This window comes from Impatiens glandulifera, chromosome 4, assembly GCF_907164915.1.
Source record: "Impatiens glandulifera chromosome 4, dImpGla2.1, whole genome shotgun sequence".
NCBI lineage: Eukaryota > Viridiplantae > Streptophyta > Magnoliopsida > Ericales > Balsaminaceae > Impatiens > Impatiens glandulifera.
This window is the reverse complement of record NC_061865.1, coordinates 11686440-11693034: the sequence shown is the minus strand read 5'-3', so window position 1 is coordinate 11693034 and position 6595 is coordinate 11686440. Positions and strand designations below refer to the sequence as shown.

At 26.5% G+C, this 6595-nt stretch overlaps 1 pseudogene; it reads left to right on the top strand.

Annotated features, from left to right (window-relative positions):
• The first annotated feature begins 443 nt into the window (after positions 1-443).
• Positions 444-1900, top strand: LOC124936805 (annotated as a pseudogene).
• The last annotated feature ends 4695 nt before the right edge of the window (positions 1901-6595 follow it).

Below are 6595 nucleotides of genomic sequence, written 5' to 3'. Positions count from 1 at the left end.
AATAATCTAGTATAATCTAAAATCAAATAAACCAACAATCAATAATCTAATCTAACATAGAAATATACCAACAATCCAATAATCTAACATAACATTTAATAAACCAACAATCCAATAATTTAACCTAATATTCAATAAACCAACAATAATATAATATAACATTACATTCAATAAACTATCAATCCAATAATATAATCTAACATAACATTTAATAAACCAATAATCTAACCTAACATTAATCAATAATCCAAATAATCTAACATTCAATAATCCAAATAATATAACAATCTAACATTCAATAAACCTACAATCTAATAAACTAACAATCTAACATTATATCCATAAGCACATAAGCTCTCTACACTCTCTAAGTTATATCCATAAGCACATAAGCTCTCTACACTCTCTAAGTTATATCCATAAGCACATAAGCTCTCTACACTCTCTAAGTTATATCCATGGCCTTGGACGTGGTGAAAGTGATAGAGGTATTCAAGGTAGCTCCGGCACCAAGTACATCGCCGACGGCGACTATCTCCGGCGATTACCTTCCTCTCACCTTCTTTGATGCAATATGGCTTAGATTCCCACCCATCCAATTTCTCTTTTTCTACGAAATAAAGGATTTATCCTTGTCTGTTTTCTCAGACGACATTCTCCCCAAGCTCAAACATGCTCTTTCACTCACCCTTCAATACTATCCCCCACTCGCCGGAAATCTTACGTGGCACCCCCTTACCGGTAAGCCGGCTATCCGTTTCGCTACCGACGATGACGGGATATATCTCACAGTAGCAGAGTCCGCCGCCGACTTTCATTCTCTCTCCACCGACGATATTAAGGAAGCCAAAGACATGCATTCTCTATTGTCGTCGGATTTCCATGTTTCCGAGAATCAGGTAAATCTTTATCTAAAAATAGAATTATTTAAGATTAATTTTAAATTAATTGACCCAAAACAAATAATAATAATATCAGGCAACAGTGCTTTCTCTACAAGTGACTCTCTTCCCTGGTTCTGGATTCTCCATCGGATACACCGCCCACCACGCCGTCCTCGACAGCAAGAGCACCGCCATGTTTATGAAGTCATGGGCCAAACTTTGCCACGTCGGATCCCTTCCGTCGGAAATGACGCCGGTTCTAGAAAGATCCTTCATCAACGACCCTTTAGATATCTGCACGATTTTCACCAAAAGATGGAAAGAATTTGCCAGGGAAGGAACCGGCCTCACTCTAATGGAAATGAAACCGGAACCAGGATTACTCCGAGGAACATTCCGACTAAGTCGACAACAGATGGGTCTATTAAAGAGCAAAATAGACGGCCATGTTTCAAGTTTCACGGCGGTTAGTTCATATATATGGACGTGTCTGGTTAAAGCAGAGGGAGGGGATATTACAAAAGAGAATGTTTATCTCGTAATAAACATGGATTGTCGAGCACGATTGGAGCCTCCGATTCCGGCCAATTACTTTGGCAACTGCGTAGCCTTTCGGATCGCAAAGACAAGGGTTGTATCTTTGGAAGGGGGAGATGGGTTGGTGACGGCGGCGGAGGCCATTAAAGAGGCGGTTGGAAGCTTGCCTCAAGGAGTTGTGAAGGGGTCAGAGAAGTGGTTTTCGGAAGCAGACTCAACCCTTAGTTGTCAGAAACCGTATGGCATTGGTGGGTCTTCGCGGTTTGGGTTGTATAGGGCGGATTTTGGATGGGGCCGGCCGGTGAAGGTGGAGATGGTTTCCATTGATAATGCTGGAGCTTTCTCTCTTTGTGATGATAGAGATGACGAAGGCGGGATTGAGATTGGGATAGTTTTTAGTAAGCATAAGATTCAAGCTTTCAAATCAATCTTCTATGAAGGGATTAAAGATATTAGTAATGTATAATAATTATTCCTCCTACTTAAATACCTTATAGCCATATTATCTGGAATTGATCTTCTGTGGTGAAGCAGTGAACAAGTTCAATCGAACCCTTTCCTTTCAAGAGTTAGTTAGATAGACAGACACTACAAAGATAAGATTAACGTTGTGGAAATAAATTTAAATTACAAAAATAAAATATGCATTTTGTTTTAACCGTTTATGTATGTATTTTATTTTATTTTAATATTTATGTAACGTATTTTATTTTATTTTAGTTTAGTTTATAATATTTATTTAAATTATTTAATTTAGTATATTTAATTTTAGTTATATATATTATATTTATAAATTTAAATAAAAATAAAATATATGTTATTTTATTTAGATATCTATATATATATAATGATGCTTAATTTTTAAAGTGTCCGGATTGCCGGGTCGAGAGCTGTGGTTAATTTGGATACTTGGGTCGGATTGTGGGTTTACCCGTTTTTAAATTTAAAACGGTTAAAAATAAAATTAAAAATGCTAGAGGTATGTTTCGAACTTGCAACCTAACAAAACAAGTACAACTCTTTAACCAACTAGGCTATAAAGATTTTATATTTTAAACTCAACACCAAATTTGATAAACGCGGTACGTTCTAACATTAATATAAGTTCAACTTTTTAACTAACTAATATATAATAATGTTGAGTAAATGGATATTTGGGTCGGATTATGTGTTGACCCACCCATAAATTTAAAACGGTTAAAAATAAAATTAAAAATGTTATCCGTAATTTTTTTCACGATTTTTTATATTATTACTCGTGCAAATGCACGGGCTAAATGCTAGTTTATATAATATATTTTAATTAGTTGATTGAAAGAATAATTAATTTAATAATTTATAGAGACTAGGTTAATTAATAATTAAAATAGAGAAGGAGTTAATTAAAGGATTAATTAATATTTTAATGAGAGAAAGTGGATAGTCTACTAAAAATGAATGAAAAGGTGAATAATTTAAAAAAGTCTAATTGAAATATGGGTAGAACAAATGATTCAGTTCAATCAGTACCTTAAAAATTGATAAATATTATATTGTCACTTTACATCTTTATACACTTAAAAGAAATCTCATTTTTCCTAAGTATGTTATCTCAAACTCTAGCATGAGTTTTAAAATCATTAATAGAATCAACATTAATATTACCAATGACTAATGAATCATCAAAATATATATATATATATATATATATATATATATATATATATATATATATATATATTAACTATCATAATTTCTCCTTTTAAACCATTCTTAATAAAAAAAAATGGGGTACTTTTCAAATGTCGTGAATTCAGCCTTGTTGAATAAAGTAAATATTAATCCTAATATACCAAGTCGTGGTGCTCGATTAAGCCAATACACAGCTTTCTCGAATTAACACGATCATAAAATTATATTGAATGCAAATGATTTTTAAACATTTTATAGAGTAGAGTTAAACGGTAGGTAATTTGCCTAACTAAACAAAATTGAAATAAAAAAATATTTTATATAAAAAATATTATTTAATTAATCATCACAAAAATAAAAATTATTGACTTAATATAATATTATTTATTGAAAAGAAATAGATAATGGAAAACTATTTTCTATAAAGGAAAAAAGGACAAGTTTTACTTAAATCAAAAAATCACTATTTTTTAAAAGAAATGATTAAGAGAGAAAATTTGAGAAGAATTAACGTGCAATAATTTGATTTGTAACTAATTCATAATGATAGTATTCTAATTTCAAATATAATTTTATTAAAATAATTATTATTAATATTTTATTTTATACCAACAATATTTTCTAAGATACAATATTTATAATAATACATAAATTTTAGTTAATATATAAATAAGATTTATTTATATAAGTTAAAATAAAAATAATTATATATAAAATAATAAAAATCATATAATATTATTATTTATTTTAAAACTACATTTATATTATAATTATATATATATATATTATTAATTTCAATATAATTAATAATACAAATTCCTTATAAAATAAAGATTAAAATAACAACTTATATAAATATAAGGGTAAAATAATAATTTATATAAATATAATGATAAAATATTATTTTATATTTTTTAATTTTAAATTAGTTTTAAACTATTTTAACAAATAAATGTATTTGTTAGATTTTATTTAGGGGACACATATTTATTTTTAGTTATTTATTTTATGTAGGATATTAGAATAATGGAGATGTTCTATAAACACGAATTTGTACTTCTACATCATATGACCAGTCTGAGTCTTCTCAATCAATTAATGAGCATACTAATGAGTCTAATGTTACTGATCAAATATACACGGTTAGAATATAGCATATCAAAAGATGCATAATTTTGTTTTTGGTGTTATATTTTTAAGCCTTTAAATAGAGAAAACGTAGATGATACCTTTATAAGAGATGGGTACAAAAATTGGAAAAGGGCATTAGAAAGATTCAATCGTCATATGGGAACTTCAAATAGTTGTCATAATAAAGCTAGAATTCTATTTGAATCATTTCTAAATCAAAGACATAACGTGAGAAACGTTTTACGTACACATAGTCGTGATATAGAAATAAATTATCGCACCCGTTTAACGACAATGTTTGATGTGACACGCTTTCTATTGAGGCAAGGATTACCTTTTCGAGGACATGATGAGTCAAGAAGTTCATCAAATAAATGTAATTTTCTTGAATTAATTGATTGGTATAGTCAACGTAATGAAAAGATTTTGTCTTCTTTTGTACCGACTCATTGATAAAAATAATTTAGTAATTGTGCTTGTTAGTATTTTGTAATTGTGATTATTAGTATTTTGTAATTGTGATTGTTAGTATTTTTATGTAATTACCGAGTAAAATTTTAATTAAAAAATGCATTTATTTGTTCGCCAAAAAATGTTACGTTACTATGTATTTGGCCCCTATTTAACCCCCGAGAAAATATTTTTGGGTTCGCCACTAATCAGATGTTGTCAATCTTCTAATCCCATTTACGACCTACGACCACTCGCTCAGGCAACATGCAATAGTTGACCTAGATTAACCCCAATTCATTACCCGTCTCCAAAACCCTTTTCAATGATTATTATTTAAATCATATACAAATGAAATCCGTAAAACAATAAAATTTTTAAATTGACCAAAAATTTAAAGTAGAAACTATCTTTTTGACCGGTACAAAAGAATAAGCCACGAGAACTTTTTTCTAGTGTAACCAAGTATCCTAAACAAAATCTCTAAAAAAATATTTAATTATTAAAATAATTTCCTAATTTTAGAAAAATTAGGTATGAATTTATAATTCAAAAGTCAATTTCCTACACATTTTAAATATTTTCTAAAATTCAGGAATTAAAAAAGTTATTTTAAAATTTTAAAAATAAATAAAGATAGAAAGTATAGAGATTTTGAGGTGTTACAATTATATATTATAAATTTTTTTTCTATTAGATAAAAATAAGTGATATATATATATATATATATATATATATATATATATATATATATATATATATATATATATATATATAAATAAAAAAATATAAATATAATGAGCGAAAAATATAAATATTTATATGTAAATGAATGATTATAGAATATATAATAAGTGAAAAAAACATATTTAAATATAAATATTTGTATATATAATATTATATTTAGAAAAAAGTTTAATTATGTATATGTGAATTAGTTAGAAGGAGAATTTGTCTATGTTATTTATATATATATATAGGATGAAAGAAAAATAAAAATATATTTACATAAATTAATTAGGAGTTTAGAAATCCTATTTATTTTCTTATGTGCAAAAAAAATAATATATATATATATATATATATATATATATATATATATATATATATATAATGATAAAAAATATAAAAATTAATTAATTAGGTGGGATAGTAAATGCACTATATATATATATATATATATATATATATATATATATATATATATATATATATATATATATATATATATATATATATATATATATATATATATATATATATATTTTCACTTATTTTATCTATACACGATCAAATAGAAAATTTTCATTCCTACTTAATTTATATATAAATATTTACATGTTCTCCCACTTTATATATATTAAATTATATGTTAAAGAGAAAAAGTATTTATATAAAATGAATAAAATATATATAAATATATAAATGATTAGGGAGATAAATGATTTATATAAAATTAATGTTAAATATATTATAATATATATATTATAGGTAAGAGAACGTGATTCTCAGAAAAAAAAAATAATAATATTTTTTTTCTTTATTCTTTTCTTATATTTATTCTTTTTCCAACTTATAATATGATTGATGCATTCTCAGATAAATTATAAAAAATAATAAATGCCTTGATACATTAAATACTTAAATTTATTTATAATATATATATATATATATATATATATATATATATATATATATATATAAAGGATAAACTAAACGAAAAAATTAGTAAAATCAAGTATACGAATCTTACGTGGTCTGTCAGGTTGTTTTCATGTTTCAAAAACGCATATTTCGGGTCCTGAAACAGTTCTTTCTGGACCCAAAAAAAATTAAAATTTGTGTCTCGTTTCTTGACCCTAAATGAGCGTTTCAGAACATTTTTAATTTTCTCCCTCGTACCTACGTGCGTTTCGGGACTC